The sequence below is a fragment of the Notamacropus eugenii genome, chromosome 1, assembly GCF_028372415.1.
Source record: "Notamacropus eugenii isolate mMacEug1 chromosome 1, mMacEug1.pri_v2, whole genome shotgun sequence".
Taxonomy (NCBI): Eukaryota; Metazoa; Chordata; class Mammalia; order Diprotodontia; family Macropodidae; genus Notamacropus; species Notamacropus eugenii.
The window spans coordinates 463,379,923-463,401,772 of NC_092872.1; the positions used below are offsets into that span (position 1 = coordinate 463,379,923).

Genomic DNA, 21,850 nt, shown 5'->3' on the forward strand with positions numbered 1-21,850 from the left:
AAAGGAAGCAGGTGACCCAAATACAGACCAAGCAGGGATGACAAACTCAACCAAAAGTAGAGCAGGAGCAGAGCCTGGTCTTGGCACAAAGCCTCAGTTCAGGAAATAAAGGTAAAGAGAAGAATAAACCAAAGAAGTTATCAACCAGTATGAAAAAATCATTGCAGATCTAGAGATCCCCCAAAAGCAGCCTATGAGAGTAATTCCACAACAATTCTAAGCAGTGACTAAAGAAAACATGGATTTTCCACAAGGACTCCCTAAATCTCTAGAAGATATAATTCAAGAAAGAGAAACAATTAAAGCTCTAGAAAAAAGTGGAAAGAAAATAGCTTAGAAGGGAATGTGGAAAAAGTTACTCAAATAATGGATATCCTGAAAATAAGATTAGACCAAACAGAAAGCAATGATTCCATTAAACAGTAAGAAATATTAGAACAAAATAAAAAAAGAAGAAAATGTAATGTATGTGATATAAAAAAACTTACCCAGAAAAGAGGTCGAGAGGTAATTTAAGAATCATCTAACTTTCTGAAATTTCATATACATACATATGTGTGTGTGTGTACGAAAGACTAGATGCTTTATTTCTAGAAGTGGTAAATGAACACTGCCCAGCTCTATTAGCACTAGAAAACAATGTAAACATAGATCATCATCTGAAAGGCCAAAGGAAAATTCCAAAGAATTTCATAGACAAAATTGAGAGGTCAAATATCAAAGGAAAAATACTGCAAATATCCAGAAAGGAGTCGTTCAAATACCAAGGAACTGAAGTATTTTAAAACTGAACCAAGGTCAGAATAACTTAAGATCTGGCAGTTTCTAGGGCAGCTAGGTGGTGAAGTGGATAAAGTGCTAGGTCTGGAAGGTCTGGAGTGAAGAAGACTCATCTTACTGAATTCATATGTGGCTTCGAAAACTTACTTTGCTGAGTGATCCTGGACAAGTTTCTTAACCCTGTTTCCATCACTTTCCTCATCTGTAAAATGAACTGGAGAAGGACACTGGAGAATCACTCCAGTATCATTGCCAAGAAAACCCCAGATGGGGTCATGAAGAGCCAGCCATGACTGAAAAATCAGAACAACAACAATGGCAGTTTCTACTTGGCAAAGGTAGGCTTACAATCAAGAATAATTTATCTTACAAGGGAAAAAAAGACCTTTACTGTGATAGAGGATTTTTTGAATATTTGAAATGTAAGCACAAGTGTCAAAAGAAATCTAGAAAGGTAAATTTATTTGAAGACTTGGAAGGAGCTGCATAATGATATAATGCTAACATTTTAATGGAGGAGAAGAAACATATGTCTCTTTAAAACCTTAATGACTTCAAAGGGTATTGAGAGAGTTAAATAAGAAAAGCAGAGGATTGTGGAGTAGATTGGTTTTGTTTCAACAGCTGAAGGAAGAGGAAGAGAAGGAAGAGTAAAAAGAGGAATACACTAGTTTAGAAAGGAGGGAAGAAGGAGGTAGAACTTGCTATTTCTCCTAACTGGGGTATGGGGGAAAGAATTATGCAAACGTGAAAGAAGCAGAGGATGAGGGGAGTAGATATTAGAAAAACTGACAAAGGAGACATGAACACACACACACACACACACAATGTAGAAATACATCAAACTCAACAAAGAAATAAGTGGGAATGCATGGGCTTCAGAAGTAAGATAATACCTTGAAAGAACAGCCTCAAGCAAAATAAGTTTCTTGAACCTGAAGGGGGAACAAAAAGGAAAAAGGGAGGGTATCTGTCAATTAGGAAATGACTGAACACATTAAGGTATAAATGTAATGGAATATTATTGTACTATAAGAAATTATGAAAGAGAATCAGAGGATCCTCAGTATGAACTGATACAGAATAAAGTAAGCAGAACTAGAAACATTTATACAAGGACAAAAACATTGTAAAGAAAAAAAATCCGAAAGAATCAAGAACTGTGATCAAAGTTTAACCAACTGTGACTCGAGGATCTATGATGGAGTATGTCACCCATTTCCTGACAGAGGTGATGGCTATACATTTTAGACATAGCCAGTGTGTGTATTTGTTTTACTTGACTATGCTTATTCATAACAAATCCTCTTGGTTTTTAATTGGAGGGGTGGTTTGGAGGTGATAGAGCTCAACGGTAAGTGTGGAAGTGGGGAGGGAGAGGAGAAAGGAGGAGAGAGGAAAGGGAGAGAGGAACACAGAGAAAGAAAGGGGAGAGAGGAAAGGGAAGAAAAGTTTTTTTTTTTTTAAAAGAACAGAACAGAATGTTTTCAGAAAGAAGCACAGACAAGTAGGAAGTTTTGAAAGAAGTATGTAGAACATATTATTTACTTAAAAAACTCAAGCAGGATAAAAATGGAAATTCAGTTCCATACACAATCATCTTTTTGTGTTTTGCTATAAATATGGAAAGGCTCTTCATGTGTTTAAGATCAGAATAAACAAAATTAAAAACAATTTCTATGTGAGAAATGAAATGCTATGGTTCAGAACAGAATCACTCCAAAAGAAATTAATTGGTACCCTAAAATAAGCAGTAATTATGAATTTTTTGACATTGTATCTTGCGTCATATCCTTTAGTGTTTCCCAATCTTAGGAGTTGAAATTTAATAGTAAAAATATAGATAAGGTAGTCAAATAAAAGTATTTATGCCCTAGTGCTGGTCACATACAATAATGACACGCTAAATACAGGGAAAAATAAGGGTTAAGATATAAAATTAAATTATATGCTATAGTATAAAACTTTTAACTTTATGTTTGCTATTGTCATTCCTAGCCTTCAGATTTGAAAGAATAACTGACTAAAAATACTTAAAATATGGTTTATTCTTAATCTGAAGAAAAATAATCACCAAATTGGAATATGTTTGCAAAACATATAATTCAAGCACCTGTACCCTGAAGATGACTTGATTTTTAAAACAAAGATTTAAGTATTAGGAAAAGATAATTTGGATAATAAATCTCTTTTAAACCACTTAGCTGAAGCATGGTTTTTTTTTTTTTGGAAAACAAGAAATTGGAGAAGTTCGGAATCAAAGTAGGAAATCAGATGAAATGAGGATAAGAAACATTAAGAGACTTGGTGACACTGAGTATGGACCTACTGAAGCTACATGTTAAATGCAAAATTACAATGGACCTACTAAAGATAGTGTTATCGAAAAATCTCATCTATTTTCATCTGATATAGAGATTACCAAAAAAATCCATAACCTTCTTGGCATGTAAAATCTTTCTCATAAGAGCAGTATTTTTGAGGTGTCTACAAAGGCTGTTAAAGCATTAGTTTCATTTTTAAAAATGAAGAATGGTACAAAATGTTTATTTAAAGCAGGGTCCATGTAAGGGTCTACAGAGATTTCCTCATTCTTCTTGATACGCTCTACAGATTTTTGTGACATTATTTTCATTTTGGGCTACACTTCTAGGAGTGTTGAGGGTTAGTGTGTCTGACACTTCTGCTCTGCACTATTTCACTTGATCTCATCAGCTTCCAGGGTTTCAATCATCATCTCTATTACAAGGATTCTCCCAACTATTTACCCAGCCCTAGTCTCTCTCCTGAAGTTCCAGTCTTATAACTCCAACTGTCTAATGGGTATCTCCAACTGGATGCCCCCAAAACATTTTAAACTCAACATGTTCAAAACAGAACTCATCATTCCTCCCAAATTTTGTCCTCTTCCTAACTTTCTATTACTGTCAAGGGTATCCCCATCTTCCCAGGTACCAAGACTTACAACTTAGGTGCCATACTTGACTCTTCACTTCTTCTCACACCCTTTCCATTCAATCAGTCGCCAGTCCTATCATTTGTACCTTGGTATCATCTCTCATACATGTTTCCTTCCTTCCTCTAACAGTCACCATGCTGGTGCAGGCCCTCAACACCTCATACCTAGACTATTATAATAGTCTGCTGATTGATCACCCTGCCTCAAGTCCAGCTATCTCCATTCAGCTGTTAAACTGATAATCACACATCTGACCAAGTCACCCCTCTATTCAGTAAACTCTTAATGGTTCCCTATCACCTCCAAAATCAAATATAAAATCCTCTAGTATTCTGAGTACCTTACCCCATCCCCCAAAGACCCTGACAGTGGCACTTGCCTCCTGGACTTTCTTTCAATAAGACGCACTGCATTTCCCAGCTCTGAGAATTTTCACTAGCTACTGCTGATGCCTGGCATTCTCTCCTTCCTTGTCTCCTCCTCCTAACTTCTGAGGCTTCCTTCAGATCCTAGCTAAAATCCTGTCTTCTATAAGGAGCTTTTCCCAATTATGCTAGTGCCTCCCTCTGTTGATTATCTCCAATTTATTCTCTCCCTCTTTCTCCCCTTCCTTCCCTCCCTCTTTCTCTCCTTTGTACATAGCTGTTTTTATGTTATTTCCCCATTAGACTGTGAGCAGGAATGGTCTTTTGCCTTTCTTTGTATTCCCAGCAATTACCACAGAACATGGCACACAGGTGCTTAAAGGTTTACTGATTGACTCTACTTAGAGCAGAGTGGACTACAGCAGAGCTTAGATGAAGAAAAAAATAACATCTTTATTTCATTATAACTTCCTTTGTAAGTTTATATATTTAAAAACATTATTCTGAGGAATCTAGAGGCTCTATTTGACTGCCAAAGGAGTCCATTACAACAAAAAGGTTAAAAACTTTGGCTTAAGGAGATTAGCAAAAATGTTAAGGTTTCTGGGCTGTGCACCTCTAAGATACAGTTTACAAGCACTTAGGAAAGCAGTAATCACTTAGAACCAACATGTATTCTTCAAGAACAAATTATACTTCACTAAACATATCTTTTTTTTTAAAAAGGGAACTTCAGCTTTGATTGCATCTCAAAAGTTCTGTTATATAATCTAATAGTTGTACTTTGATGAAATTTTATATTGATTCTAGGATTGGATCTGACCCATCATTTCAGAATTAAATTACTTTGTCTCCAATTTTTGATTTTTCTTCAAAGGCTCTTTAATGAACATAACTGTAATATGCAGCAGTCTGTGAAACATGCTTAATATTTCTGATTTCCTGAACTTGTGGGGTTTTTTTTTGTCCTGGTACTTGTCAATTTTCATAATGGTGCCATGCACAGCTGAGAAATCACACACACACACACCCCTTTTTTGTTCCCATTCTGTAATTAACAATGATCTATCATTGCTAATTTCTCTAAAATTATATTCATCTCTTTTGTTGTTTTATCTTTTGGTTAGATTTGTCTAGGTCAGAGAATTTCATTGAGATCTCCAACTACTTTATTTTTACTGTCTTTCTTCCTAGAATACTGATGAATTTTTCCTTTAAGCATTTAGATGCTATGCCATCCAGAGCATATATATTAAGCATGAATATAAATTCAATGTTTGTGGTGCCTTTAAGCATAACATTGTTTCCCCAATTTATTTTAATCAAGTCTATTTTTATTGTTGCTTGGTCTGAAAAATCATCATGACTCAACCAGCTTTTTTTGAGAAAATTATGTATTTCCCTCTTCACCACTCTTTTATACTTTTCCATCTCTTTGCTTTTGGCCTCCTTTTTAAAGAAGTACAGAATGGAAGAGAAGGAATGGGCTCGACCTGTTCTATTTCTAATCAGGATGAAAGAAAAGAATTGCTAATCAAATCTGTGGATAATGAGAAGTTGGGAATTAATATTCTGCATAAAAGAATTGAAATCCAAAAAGATTTCAATAAGCTGAACAAATTAACAAAATAAAATTTAATCAGTACAAGTATAAAGTCCTGTATTTTAAGTTTAAAAAAATAAACACTACAAATGGGGAAATACATTGTCATAAAATAATTCATATGAAAAACATTCAAAATTTTTAGTGAACTGAATGCCAAATATGAGTCAACAGAGTGATCTGGTTGTTCAGGAAGTTTAAACAACTTAAGGCTGCATTACAGACTCCCACTCCTTACCCCCAAAGAAAGGGTCTCTAAGGTTCCTTTTAACTTTAATATTCTATGATTCTGAGCAACAGAAACAGTACTGGGAACTGGTAAGAACACATCATCTGAAATATTATGTTCAAAATTCAGTAACAGATTTTTAAAAGGGCACTGACAAACTACAGTAAGTCTAGGAAGATGACCTAAATGATAACTTGACTCTACATGTTACATAGGAATGACTGAAGAGATTGAGGATACTGAGACTGAACAGGAAAACCTGTTAGCCTTTAAATATGTGGAGGAGCTATCATGCAGAAGTGAGATTAGATTAATTCTGTGCAGGCTGAGAGAGTAGAACTATGTAGTAACCACAGGAAGAAAACACTCTTCAGCTGAATAGAATCAAAAAAAAAATTATTAGTGGTGTACAAAAATAAAACAAGCTATCTCATGCTACAATGAGATCCCCACTGGAAGTATACAGGCCGAACAGAGGAAAATGGCTCACTTGTGGTAGAAATCATCAACTTTTACAAATATTTAAGATAAATCTGATGTTGTAATGACAATATTTTAGGAAATCACTGACTAGGGGAAAATAAAAGCATTTAAGTGATAAGTCATAAGAAAAACTGAGAGAACTATTAATGTCAATAACCCTAAAAGGTACAAACATGCCTGGGTTCCTGGATGCATCCAGCAATTCAGATTTGTAAAAACTAGGGCAAGTTTCTCAGCATGGAAAAGAAAACTCAGAAGACCCATTAGGAAGCACAGGATATGAACAGGAAGGGTGCAGTTTGCTAGAAAACCTTAAGGAAAACAAAGGGAAAACTGGTTCAAGGCCACACAATAAATGACATCTGATCACATGCCCACTACATCAGGACTAGACTCAGATGTCTAATTAAAACAAGATACAAAAACCTACCTTCAATTAAATGTAAGACCAATCCAGAGAGTAACAAGAAGAGTTGGGGCTTGGGGTAGGGGGGACACAGGCCCCCAAACCTTCAAGAGGATGAAGCCAGATGTAAATTATATGCAGAAAAACTTGACAAGCTAAAGGAGAAAATCTTTTGGGGCCAGATAAAAAGGTTTTTCTCTCAGCAGGTGAGCCAAAAGAAAGGATTTCAAAGTGACCTACAGTCATAAAGACCTTTAGGAAGGTTGCTACAAGGTCTTTGTAGGATGGACTCAAGTCCATGGAAGTAATCAAGGATAAAAACAGGAGTAAGAAAGTCAGCAAAATCCATTCTAAAAGCAAAGGAACCCACAGATAGGTCTAAGATAAAAATCAGGTTCTAGAACAGAGATTCTTAACTTCTTGTGTGTCACTGATCTGTTTTGACAGTTTGACGGTGACACTATGGACCCCTTCTCAGAATAATGGTTTTAAATGCATAAAATAAAACACAGAGGATTACAAAGGAAACCAATTACACTGAAATAACAAAACATTTTTAAAAAAATTCAGACTTAAAAAAATTCATAGATTTGAGATCTTTAAGAATCTCTGTTTTAAAGCAAGAGAACCAATTGATAAATGGTCAAAGGACATGACCAGGGAATTTTCAGAGGAAGAAATTAAAACTATCTACAGTCATATGAAAAAATGCTCTAAATCACTACTGATTAGAGAGATGCAAATTAAAACAACTCTGAGGTACCACATCACACCTATCAGATTGGCTAACATGACAAAACAGGAAGATAATAAATGTTGGAGAATATGTGGGAGAGTTGGAATACTAACTCCTTGTTGGTGGAGCTGTGAGCTAATCCAATCATTCTGGATGGCAATTTGGAACTATGCCCAAAGGGCTACAAAAATGTGCATACCCTTTGACCCAGCAATACTGCTTTTAGGACTGTATCCCAAAGAGATCATAAAAGTGGGAAAGGGTCGCACATGTACAAAAATATTTTAGCTCTATCTGTGGTGGTCAAAAACTGGAAATCAAGGGAATGCCCATCAACTGGGGAAAGGCTGAACAAGTTGTGGTATATGAAGGTAATGGAATACTATTGTGCTATAAGAAATGATTAACTGGAAGACTTCAGAGAGGCCTGGAAGGACTTATATGAACTGATGCTGAGTGAAAGGAGCAAAACCAGGAGACCACTGTACACAGTAAACAACCCCAGTGTATGAGGAATTTTTCTGGCAGACTTAGCCCTTCACAGCAATGCAAGAACCTAAAACATTCCCAAAGGACTCGAAGCAAAATACCATCCACATCCAGAGAAAGAACTATGGAATTAGAAAGCACAATGAAGCACAATATCTTCTCTTGTGTTATGTGTTGTTTGGGTTTTTCTCATGATTTCTCCCATTTATTTTAACTCTTTCATAAAACATGACTAATGTGAAAATGTGTTTAATAAGAATGTATGTGTAGAACCCAGATAAGATTGCATGATGTCTCAGGGAGGGAGAGACGGGGGAGTAAGGGGGAGAAAATCTAAGACTTATGGAAGTGATTGTACAAAATTGAAAACAAATAAATTTTAAAAAAGAAAAAAATTTAAAAAATAAATAAAGAGAACCCTGGTGTCAAATTAAAGTTATTACAGCTAAGAAATTAGAAGTTTGGATTAACATTCAGCCCGGGCAGAATTGGAGGTACTATTTTGTCCATTTATTTTATCTTTAGCTTAAGGGCTGCAATTCTGCAGGATGACATTCTATTTCTGTCCTCCTAAGGAGACAACTGTGTCAAAGATAAGATAAAGAATTGTAAAAGTGATTTGGAGGACTTTGGAATTTTGAAGCACAGAGAATGAATTTGGGAGGACTAAAGAAATTGAAGAAGGAAGAGAAGGTAAAAGACCCAAGAAGGAAAAGCAAAAATTCTGAGCTGAAGGGGAAGGAAGAGAAGACAGTGAACAAAAGTACACAAAATACATTGTTTTATAAAACAAGGTAAAAAGTCAAAAGAGAAGACAAATGTTGAGTGTGACATTGAGTGTGACTGTCAAGGTGTTGAGAAGCTAAAGGTGAAGATAGTAACAACACTAGAGTGCTCACTGGTAAAGAAGTTAGAAACGCTAATCCTTTTTAATCAGGGTTATTAAACTGGCTGATTAGAGAAATGCTACAGATATAAAATATATAGATTTTATCAAGGCATCTGAAAAATTCCCAAGCAATTTTGAAAAAAAGAAATGGAGGTGTGGGCTAAAGGAAGGTACAATTGCATAGATTTGGAATTGGTAAAATGGCTGGACTCAGAGTAGACAATTAATGTTTCCATGTAAACTTTGAATGAGGTCTCAAGTGGAATATGCTTGGCCTGATGTGATTTAACATTTTTATTAATGATTAATGCCAAAATCACTGATGTCATACTTATCAAATTTGCAGATGACATAAGGACAGAAAGGAGAGTAAACACAAAGGATAATAAATTGGGATTCAGAAATATCCTGATAGGTTTAAACATTGGGCTGAATAAAAGAAGATATGTGGGGAGAGGGGTAAGATTAGTAGGGTGCAAATCAAATAAGAGTCAACAGTAAAATGTAACATTCAAGAAAGCTAATATAATCCTAGGCTGGATGAAGAGACATAAAGCATCTCTGAATAATGAGTGATACCCTATTATACTCTGCTCTGGCCAGAACACATCTGCAACACTGTGTTTGGTTTGAGGTGTCACATTTTAGGAAAGACACTGATAAGCAAGAGAGCATATAAAGGTGCCCAATCAAGATGGTAAAGCACCTTAAGTTCATGGCATATGAAGATTGATGGATAGATTTAGGGATATTTCACCTAGAGGTCTTCAAGCATTTGAAAGCTTATCATTTGAATGAGGCATCAGCCTTGTTCTACCAGGCCCTAAAGAGCAGTATTAGGAACAATGGACAAAGAGCAAAAATGTTACAAAAAGGCAAATTTTGGCATGATGTAAGGGGAAAAAACTCCTTCCTAACAATTAGAATCATCTCCAAATGGAAATTGCTGTCCCTCTGAAACCGCAGTGGAGGTCTTCAAAGGCTGGATAAGCAACTTGGTTTGTATACTGGAGAGAGGATTCTTTTCAGGTACAGGTTTGCTTAGATCACCACTATGGTCTGTGATTCTACTTCTTGAGTATAATTTTAAAATTTGTTGCCAACAGAAATACTGTCCAACATATGACACTTAGTTACTTAGTTTAACTTAATAAGAAGTGAATTAAAAGCACCTGTCATAGCTTATCAAATGTTCATTACTTATGTTTGTGTACCCCCCAAAACACTACTAGCTCTTGGAATTCGGAAACTCAAAACCTTTTTGTAAGTTTCGCCTTCACACAGGACTATATGAGTCAAAAGAAACTCAACATTTGGTAACACTCAGATTGTGAAATGAACACTGAAATTTACCATCACTTAACAGGGAAGTACTTGACAGTCCGCATGTAGCCAACAGTCAGCATGGTTGGGAAGACAGATGTTTTATCATCCTTTGCATATATGTTTATTTAGTGATTTGATCATGTGCTGCACCATATTACCTTTATGTGGAAAGTATTTTCTTCCGATCAGTTTTTAAATTATCACCTTATTCAAAGAAAAAAAAGAAAGGTTTGTGGGTTTTCAGCAGAGAATTCCCCTTTTATTTGGTAAAGGAAACAAAAAAAAATTCTATCTATAAACATATTTGTTAAAAAAAAAAAAGTCAGAAACCACATCTTACAGTTCACACGTACAACTCTTTATTAAGTATAGCAACACCCTCAGTTATTGTGAGATTAGCTTCTGGCCACCTCAACCATTTACAATGCAGCTGACACCAGAAGGAAGCAAAATAGCTACCAAAAAACCCCATAGGTTTAATTCTGCTAACCCCTACTTTACATATCTCTTATCAAATTAGAAACAAATGAGAGAAGAGAAGTGGGCACTGACAGAGGAGACACTGATGGAAGTAAGAATTAACAAATGACAGATGGAAGGGAACAATTTTTTTTAATGCAGACATCAGTAAAAAAAAAAATTACAATCTGGGACCTTAGTTCCTAACCCTGGAGGGAATTATAGCCCAATACAATAACTGATACTCATAATGATGCCTCAAGTCATTAAAAAAGTACTAAATTATATAAGTAGGAAAGCATTTGGTTCATTTTAGAAAGATTCCTATTAAAAATAGTCCATGTAAAATTCTGATAAGATCATTCTAGAAAATTCAGCATCATGATGCTTAGTAAACAAAGGTTTATCTTAACTTCCTTGTTGAGGCATTTTCTGCTAAAATAAACTATGAGATATTCTTCAATACAATACTTCAAAAATATCTTGCTTAAAAAAAGCAAAAGAAGAGGTAAGACAACAAAAGACAGCCAAAGTGAAGAGGGCTCAAAAAGCAGGCCAAAGTCTAATACCACACCAGTTCTTTATCGATTTCTTCAGTGACTAAACTGTCTAAATGATTCGTTAGTGAACAAAACAAAAAACATCTGAAAGAACAGATTCCAAGAAAGAAGTTAATGTTGCCTGTAAGCAAGACAATGATGCCAACAAAAGGGAAGTAAACTGAAAGCAAACATTTGTATGACTGGTCAGATACAAGTCCAAAATACTAAATTAAGCTCTGAAGTAATTCTTAAGTCCAATCCATTTCCATCATTTTGATTACATACAACAAAGCTGACTGCAACATCTACTGGCAGTTTAAGTTGCAATGCATTTATGTTTCCTTAGCAAATGACTCTATTTAATATAACAAGAATGAGGAAGATGTAACATTATCACAAGTCACCTGATTCATTGAATGCTTGAATATAAAAAGGCATGTTACTGACATTTTACTTTAGCTCTTCAGATCTATGAAGAATAATGATCACAGGATCGTGAATTTAAGAGTTGGAAGGGGCCCTATAGGATATGTAGCCCAAACCCTTTAAATATACAATCATGTATGCTTTATCAAACATTTTATTGGGCTTTATCCAAAGGTCATGATAAAATTTGTTCAGCTATCTAATATCCTGAGCACACACCTACTAAGCACACTCCTTTCTGCTCAAAGTAGGCAAATACTTTCCTAGGGAGTAGGGCTTCTTTCCTTTTCCTGTAGAAAAAAGAACAGTTGGCTGGCATCTTCTACTGTCCTGAAATCTTGAACAATCATATGGTAGGCCACTGATATTCAAGTATGAGCTGGACCATAGGGGCTCTCATATCCCCTCAACCTCTGATTTTCTGTGTTTCTAAATATATTTCAAGTGTTTACTACATGCAGTGACTGTGCTAGACACTGAGGAAGAAACAAAGAAAAATAAAAGATTCAAGACCTTAAAATCTAGAAAGCAAGGTATGTACACACTTAACAGTAACGCAAAAAAAAAAAAAAAAAAAGGATAAAAGAGGTACACAGATTTTCAGAAAGAGAAAGCACTGGAGGGAATTTGGGGTCCAAGCAAACAATAATCAGGGAAGGCTTTGGAGAACAGGTGGCATATAGCACTTGAGTGGGATCCTGAAGGGTGAGTAGTATTTTCAAGGACAAGGGAAGTCCTCCCTGGGCATAGAGAACTGAAAGTATAGGCAAAATATTGGGGAAAACTGGAACTATTTTTGGGAAATGGTGAGTTGAGACTAAAAAAGAGCAAACTGAAACTAGTTAATGAAGGCTACTACTGAAAACCAGGCTAAAGAGTACCAACTTTACAGGCAGTCACTGTGAAGGGATAATGATATGGTTAGGTCTGTGCACTGGGAAGACAGATTGAGGACTAGGTACAAAAAGGATAAATACTGGATCATCCCATGGTCAAAAAATGTGAAAAAAAAATTAGAGTAGTTCCCTCGTAGTTCTCTAGGTGCTGGTCTAGAGTAGTGAAGGTAGAGTTAAGGTAGGAGTTAAAAGGAGGAAAAGGTCAAGATCATGGAGAGAAGATTAAGGTTTATCTGACAAGATTTGCAAGTGCATGAAGGTTGGGGAATAGGGAGAGGCTCCAACCAAAGAAGACATAGAGGTTGTGCTGAGCCTTGGTGGAGAGAATAGACCAGTGTATTACCAGAAATAGGGAAATTGGGAGAGTAAAAATAATGAGGAACTGACAGGATATTCAGATGGAGATGTCTGATGGGAAATTTGTTTTGATTCAGTGATTTGAGTAGTGTCTTAACTTTTTGTGACCCCAGGGGGGTTTTGTTTTAGTTTTTTTTGGGCAAAGATACTAAAGTAGTGTGCCATTTTCTTCTCCAACTCAGTTTATCAATAAGAAAACTGAGGCAAACAGGCTTGCCCAGGGTCACAAAACCAGTAAGTATCTAAGGCCTGATATGAACTCAGGAAGATGAGTCTTCCTTACTCCAGGTCCAGCACTTTATCCACTGCACCACCATGATGAATGGGCTTACACTTCAGGCTAAAAGTCCAGAACAGAAGTATAAATGTAGGTATGGTCTATACAGGAGTGGCAATTAGGTGGCATAGTGGATAGACAACTGAAACATAATAACCCCAAAATACAGATGTAAGAACTGAAGTCATAGAAATAGATCAGTGAAGGGGGGGAGGGGAGACAGGTTGGGAAGAAGGCTAAAGAAAGCTTTTAGGTAATGCTTCCATTAAGGTAGAATTTTCCTAATTGTCATGTGTTTTTGGGACAGGAGGTATATAATGGTCCAAAATACTATTTTTTATTACAACTTTCACTTAAACCCACTAGTCTCATAAAAACAAAGTTGAAATCAAATGGTAAAGTCCCTCTAATTCATGGTAAATATAGTCCAGTGATCATTTATTATAGTATACACATGAGGTCAAATTTTGAGTCGGCAATTTGTGACAATCATTTTTAGTCAACTCAGGCTCTTAAGACAGATGAGCTGTAAATGCACAGTTTGCTGAATTTGAATATTAAGTGTTCAAATTCAAAGGTAGACAATCTTTGTGTGGAAGAGTAACACATCAATTATATTTTTTCCATGTTCACTCATTTTGGTAAGTACACTATAATAAACTAGCTTTCCCTCATCCCTATCCCAGCAAATTTAAAGAACTAAATTAACTTGGACACGGTTCACAGAAATCAGTTGAAAATTTTAACAATTAAAATGTAAACTTCTTATACTTAAATTCTGTTGTTGTTCAATTGTTTCACTAGTGCCCTACTCTTCATGACCCCAGTTGGGGTATTCCTGGCAAAGATCCTGGAGTGGTTTACCATTTCCTTCTCAAGCTCATTATACAGAAGAGAAAGTGAGTCAAACAGAGTAACTTGCCCATGGTGACACAGATAGGAAATGTCGGAGGCTGGTTTTGAACTCTTGGAAGACAAATGTTACAGATTCCAAGCCCAGTGTTCTATCCATTGTGCCACTTAGAGGCCTCCAAATTTAAATTTAATTTCTTAAATCTGAATTTCTCAAGTTTTAAAAAAATAGGATATTCCTTCATGATACTAAAGTACATAACTGGTTTCAAGAGAAAAGCCATGAGAGCAGCTAAAACTTGTACAAGCAAAGCCAACAGAAAGAGTTTAAGAATCAAAAATCCAAGTATTTTGTTAATATATACAAAAAGGTATATAAAAAAGCTCAAATACAGGAAATATGCTCTACTATATTTATCACTGAGAGTCACAAGCATTATCAATGATGATGAGAAAAGATGTGTTTTCTCTGTACAAATGCTTTAGATGCAAATAGGATGAAATCAAATAACACACTGAAACATATTGAAAATGTACATACAAAATATGCTGGCAAAATAAGAATTTTTTCCAGAAAGAAAAATTAGATGCGCAAATAAAAATTTTTCAGGAAAAAAACTTTAGAAAAAGAATTTTTACAAAAACCAAGTCTATGGCATCAAAAGAACAGTTCACAATAAATAAGGTTGCTTACAAAACTGCTAGGCCTAAAAATTTAGCCTCATTCCATAAGATGTATATTTGGTGCTATTTGCTATTAGTAGGACTGAAACTATACTCTACCTTCTACATGAAGCTTTTCCTAACTCCTCAACTACCTTATATTTATTCTGCGTATACTTATACAAGGTGTCCTAAGTTTTAATGCAGTTATAAGTTTTAATAACTTTAGAAGCATACAAGCTACAAACTTTTAATAAGCATTTGAAAGTTATGTTATTTAAAATTTCTTATATGCTTGTTTAGTTTTTTGAATGTAAGTAATAAGTTTTAAGTTTAAATTTTATTTTCTGGATGACACTTTCTGAGACCTATGGTGTGGTAGAGGAAGTCCTCTTGATGACCACTTTGGGCATGTCAACCATCTCTATTAGATTTTTTCTTGTAGGCGTCATGCCAAACTGTCACATATGCATCAAAATTTTGTTCTCTGGACCTTAAGGATCAGTTATATATACAATCCTTTCAGTAACTGAACAGCAACTAATGAAAATTTTTTACAAGGTTTGAAAAAGCAACTAAGGTGCTGTAAAGAAGAAGATGAAGAATTATATTGAATTTCAATAGGAAACAAAAGTATTTTAAATATTTAAATGATAAACCTTTCAAAATTTTTTTGGAAGTTTGTAGCATTTGTACTTCTGAAGTTATTAAAGTTTAAAACTATACTAAAATTTTCGGGATTCCTTGTATACACACATAGTTTCTTTAAAAATTATTTAAGTTCCTAGAAGTTTTGTAAGTCTGTTCTATATTTGTCTTGGTACCCAGTGCCTACCATTGTGCCTGGCATGTAGCAGATATTTATAAATGTTTGTTGATCTACAGATATGCTTGGAGAATCATATGCAACGTAGTCTTGAATGGTTCTTCTTATGGATCAGAGAGAAAGAGAACTGCCCATTTGTGGGAAGATTTATGCAATCAATTAACTGAGAAAGTAAAATCTTCCTATTTTTAATGGCAAGCGGGTAAAGCAACAGAAGTAAAGATGCTTATCAGATTATAGAAGTACAATATGCTATCCAAACTGTTAGGGAAGATGTTACTTTGCAAGCCTCTTCATATTTTTTCTATCTCATTCAGTATTTCTCAATTACATGCAAAATTTTTTAACATTTGCTTTTTTTTTTTTTTAACATTTTGAGTTCCAAATTCTCTCCCTGCCGCCTCCTTGAGAAGACAAGCAATTTGATACTGATTATATGTGTGATGTCATGTAAAACAGATTTCCATATTAACCATGTTTATGCAAATCTTTTGATGGCAATGTCACATTAAGAGAAATTTTCACTATAACTAGTATATCTAAAAAATTAAAATATTTTAACATAGGAAAACTGCATTGAACTTTGCACTTTTAGAACATGAGTGTAATCAAGATTAGGATAAAAGCCAAGTCTATGAGGACTAGTTAAAAATGTGTCCCTTCCGTAATTAAATTCTTCATCGTAATCATTTGCATAGAAAAATGAACATGGAGCTATGTGCAATTTTGCAATTTGTTACAAGAGTAATCAAACCTACAAAAAATTGTCCATTAAAAGGAAGGCTTGCTGTAAAACTGTGTGATGATATGAGAAAGAGCATGGTGAACCTACATAACACCAACTACAATAAAAATAACTAGCATTCATTGAGAGAAATGTAATTATTAAAACATAATATATCAATTAATTAGGATCTAGGCTTTTTATTTCCTCATTCAGAGATCAGGCCCTGTAAAGAGGTTAGTCAGTTTCTGAAGGACCTTGACCAAATTCTCCAGGAACATGCTCCTCTACCTCTGTCTCCAACTAGGAGACCTTACTTCTATTCAGAGTTGAAACAGAATCTAATCTAGGCAAATTCTAGCCCTAAAATATCAAGTCTATACCCTTGTACCCTGCCAAAGGAGTCTGATGTAACTCAGCTCAGGAAGGAGAGAACCAATCAGAGTGGTCAAGGTGGAGATGGATTCCTTTGTTCACATTGCTGGAGATGGCTGAGTCTCAAGATCAAGTCAGTTCTCAGAAGGTGGGGCTCAAGACTTCAGACCACCTCTCATTTAAAAATCCACCCTCTCATTAATTGTTCATCAAATCAGAGAGGATTTCTCCTCTCGGAGTTATTCCCTTTCAAAAAAAATACTCAAGGCATTCATTGTTTCCATGAGGTGTCTGGCTATCCACAGAACTGTTGACCATCAGCTATTCTAATTAATAAACTGGTTGTTAATTACCCAGAAACCTTGTCTTTCAGACTTTTTACTGATCTCATTTATATAGCGCTTTAATGTTTGCAAAGCACTTTACAAACATTTTCTCACTGAATCATCACAACTCTGGGAAGTAGGTGTTATTATTATCCCTATTTTACAGATGAGGGAAAATGAGGCAGGCAGAAGTTAACTAACTTGCCCACAGTCACACTGCTAGTATGTATCTGAAACTGAATTTGAACTCGGGTCTTTCTAACTCTAAGTCCAGTACTCTTTACTAGCCTACCTAGTTTTGTTACTATTTATTATTGCAGAATGTACTGGCTTTCCTGTACCAAAGTACTCTGAAGGATGTTTAAGCTAAAAGAAGAAACTGCTATTCTGTGATAATAAGATGAAGTTAATTTATTTATAACAAAAATGATCTTCTGAAACATGTATTTGGTAAATAATACTGAAAAACAGAATCCTTTAAGTAAGTTAATTCAAAATTCTCCCATTCATACTCTAAGATAAAGTGACTACATTTATGAAATAGTCATTTTCAAAATATTTTTGACATTTTCCTCAACTTCAAAAATACCTGCTCTGCAACTCGAATAGATGTTTATTCATCAATATATCATCAATATATCATTCCACAGGGACAATTCTCATTTAAAATATGGTTAAAGAATCATTTGCCATGGAAAACACTTTAATCTTACTTTTTCTGAACAAGAGTAGTTAATAGACTTGTGTAATATTTGTAAGGCATTCACAGCATAGTGCCTGGTACTTAAAAATGCTTGTTCATTTCCTCTCTTCCCTACACAAATGTAATGGAATATTAATGTACTCTAGGAAATGAAAAATATGATGAATACAGAGAAGCATAGAAAGACTTACATGAACTAATGCAAAATGAGGTAAGCAGAGCCAAGGGAAAAAAAAACTATGTATACATACAATAACAATGAAAATGGAAAGAAAAATCATAAAACATTTTTTTTTAAAAAGGGTACTACAAATTAAAAAAAAACAAACAAGCATGGTCCCAAGAATGATATACGAGAAGATACTTCTCTCAACTACTGTGCAGAGGGAGGCACCTAGATTGAGTTTTTTTCTTCTTCTCTATTTTTTCTTTAAAAATAACTATTATACAGGATGCTCTCTGGGAGAGAAAGGGACAGATAGAAGTGGAAATTCAGGCTACATAAAAAGAAAAGATATGAATAAAAACTTCCTTTTCTGGCTCTAAAATTCATCTTAATTGTACTGATATTAAATTAGTCCCACTTTGTGTGAGCCACTCTTCCAGGGGTAGTACTAAGAAATACTTTCACCTTCTATTCAGGGTCAAACAATTCTCCTGCTTCATCAACTTCCTTGGATTACCTTTAAATCTGTCTTGATCTTGCTGTATGAAAGACTGATTGGAGAAAAGACAAATAAGAAAGCAGGAAAACCAATTAGGAGGTTATTAAAATAGTACAGAGGTGACAAGTGGAGATGGAATCAATAGGAAATAGTAATTGATGGACTTTTTCTTCTCTCTTATTATGATATATAAAGATGACTCCAAGGTTACAGGTCTAGTTGACAGGAGGATGATGATGTCATCAAAAAAGGTGGGGTGGGGGGGGTTAAGTAGAGAAAGATGATTGTTTTGTACATAACTGAATTTGAGTTGCTGAACATTCCAGAAGGGCAGTTGAAGGTTTGGAGTTCAGGAGATCAGAGATAGATGTATATTTCTAGGAGTCACCTGCACAGACTTGCCTGAAATATTTCTCTTCTTAACAAACAAGCATTTATTAAGTACTTATTAAATGTCAGGCTAAAATCGAGAGTCTTCTCCTTCAAGGTCAGGTACCAACTCTAAGAAGCCTGTCACTGATTTATATGCCTAGACTATATTAGGTGCTAGCATTACAAAGAAAAGCAAAAACAGTTTCTACCCTCAAGAAGCTCCCAGCTTATGATATTATGATAGGGTAAACAACATGCAAATAACTATGAACATTCCAAACACTGATAGAGTAAAATGGAGGTAATTTCAGAGAAGAGGCATTGAAATTGATGGGAATCAGGGAAGGCTTCTTACAGAAAGTAGGATTTGAGCTAAGTCTTAAAGGAAATCACTGGAGGTAGAGAGAAAAGGCAAGGATTCGCCTGAACTCTCCCCCAAACCCTTCTGAATCCCTTTAAATAATGCCCCCAAACAAATTCTAGAGTGGAAAAAACCAAAAAAACCAAAAACAAACAATTCAAATATCATGAAGCCACAGTCAGGATAACACAACATTTAGCAGCTTCTACATTAAAGGTTCAGATTCACACTCTGAGCTACTACTTCACACCTGACAGATTGGCTAATATGACAGAAAAGGAAAATGACAAATGTTGGAGGGGATGTGGGAAAATTAAAACACTGAAGTACCATTGGTGAAATTGTATACTGATTCAACTATTATGGAGAACAATTTGGAACTATGCCCAAAGGGCTATAAAATCATGCGTATCCTTTGACCAAGCAATACCACTACTAGGCCTGTTATCTCAAAAGAGATAAAAACCAAAAAGGATGACTGATTTGCACAAAAATATTTATAACAGCTCTTTTCTAGTGGCAAAAAATTGGAAATTGAAGGGATGCCCATCAACTGGGGAATGCCTAAACATAGTTGTACATGATTGTGATGGAATACTATTGTGCTTTAGGAAAAGATGAGCAGGGTGCTCTCAGAAAAACACAGAAAGCCTTACATGAACTGAGGAAAAGTGAAATGAGTAGAACCAAGAGAATACTGTATACAGTAACAGCAATATTATATGATGATCTACTATGAATAACAGGCAGCTAGGTGGTGCAGTGGATAGAGCACCAGTGCAGGAGTCAGGAGGACCTGAGTTCAAATCTCACTCAGACACTTGACACTCACTAGCTGTATGACCTCGGGCAAGTCACTTAACCCCAACTGCCTCATCCTGGGTCATCTCCAGTCATCCTGATGAATATCTGGTCGCTGGACCCAGATGGCTCTGGAGGAGAAGTGAGACTGGTGACCTGCATGGCCCTCCCTCACTCAAAACAAAGTCAAGTGCAAGTCATGTCATTATTTCTATGATGGCATGGTCTTCTTCGGCAACGAAGGACCAACACACACATACACTATGAATAACTAAGCTATTCTCAGCAATACAATGATCCAAGACAATTCTGAAGGACTTATGATGAAAGGTTCTGTCCACCCGGAGAAAGAACTGGTAAAGCCTGAATGTAAATTGAAGATACTTTTTCTTTCTTGGAGTTTATTTTGGTCTGTGCTTTCCTTCTCATGATTTACATGGGAATGTGTTTTGCATGACTACATGTGTATAACCTATGTCAAATTACTTGCTTTCTCAAGGCAGGAAGGAGAATGAAGAAAGGAGGGAGAGAATGTGAAACTCAAAATCTGAAGGAAAAAAAAGAATGTTAAAACTGTTTTTACATGTAATTGGGGGAAAAAATATGAAGGCATGGGATACCTTCAGTGAAAATGCATAGAATGTAGAAATGGGGCATCTTGTGTAAAACATGCAAGGTGTCTAGTATCACTAAATTGTAGAGAATACTGAGGGAAATAAAATGTAAAAAGATCAGGGGGGGAGGGGGCAGGTTATGAAGGATTTAAATGCCAAATGGAACTTTAGATTTGATCTTGGAGGCAATTGAGTATTACTGAGTAGTCAAGTAACCTGGTCAGACCTACAAAATATCACTTCATGAAGGATGGACTGGCATGGGGAGGGATAGGAAGCAGAGAAACCAACTAGTATGCTATTTTAAAACAGTCCAGGTGTAAGACGATAGGGAGAAATACCACAGCATTAGCAGTGTTGAAGGAGAGAATGTGTACATGTGTACATGTGTACATGAAAGATGTTTTGAAGGTAGAACTGGCAAGACATGGCAACAGACAGGATATAGGAATGAGAGACAGAGAGGAATCAAGGATGACACCTAAGCTTTGAGTCTAGATAACTGAAAGTATGGTGGTACCCTCAACAGGAATAAGGAAGTAAGGTGAAGGGAGGGTTGGGGAAGAAAGATAATGAGTTCAGTTTTGGACATGCCAAATTCAAGATGTCCGTTGAGCAGTTGTAGATGTGAGACTGGAGGTCAGCAGAGAAGTAGGGCTGGATAAAGAGATTTCAAAATTATCAGTATAAAGATGATTAATTCATGTAAGTTGATGAAATCACCAAGTGAAATAGTACAGATGGAGAAGAGAGCCCAGGAAAGAGGTTAGACGACACCCTAAGATGAATGTTACCTAGTCTACATAAAATTTACTATAGCACCTTATCAGGATGTCGTGTTTTATATTATATTTATTTGTGTATATGTTTTATTCTTCCTACCTTCATTAAACTGTGAAGTGCCTGAGGGCAGGAAGTTTTTTTTTTTTTTAATCTTTGTACTCTTATAATCTGGCACAGTACCTAAGGTGTTTAATGTTTGTGTAGTTGTTCGCCAAATTGAATTCTTTCACCAAAGTAGGAGTCATTAGGGACTAGAATTTGTTATAAACCAAAAGTCTTTTCTATATGAAAGGGAAAAAAAATCTAAAACTGGTGGAAAGATCTTCCTGTCAAAAACTTAAAATGTTTCTCAGGGAATTCAAATAGATTTAGCTCTCTTGTCACTAATGTGGCCCCTGTTCAACAATTGACTTCAATGCACAGATATTTTCTAGAAAGTTGAGAAATACATATTTAATGCTGTCACCTTTCAAAAGTCTTAGAAATGCCATTTTCACATGCTATATTTTAGCATTTCAAAAGAAATTTTTCTTAAAACTGCTTAAACACTGCTCCAATGGTAA

The 21,850-nt window shown here is 35.5% G+C and overlaps 1 protein-coding gene across 1 annotated transcript in view; it reads right to left on the minus strand.

The window, feature by feature from the left end:
- The window catches only part of N4BP1 (NEDD4 binding protein 1), a 63,606-nt gene that overhangs the window by 26,895 nt on the left and 14,861 nt on the right, over positions 1–21,850 (minus strand).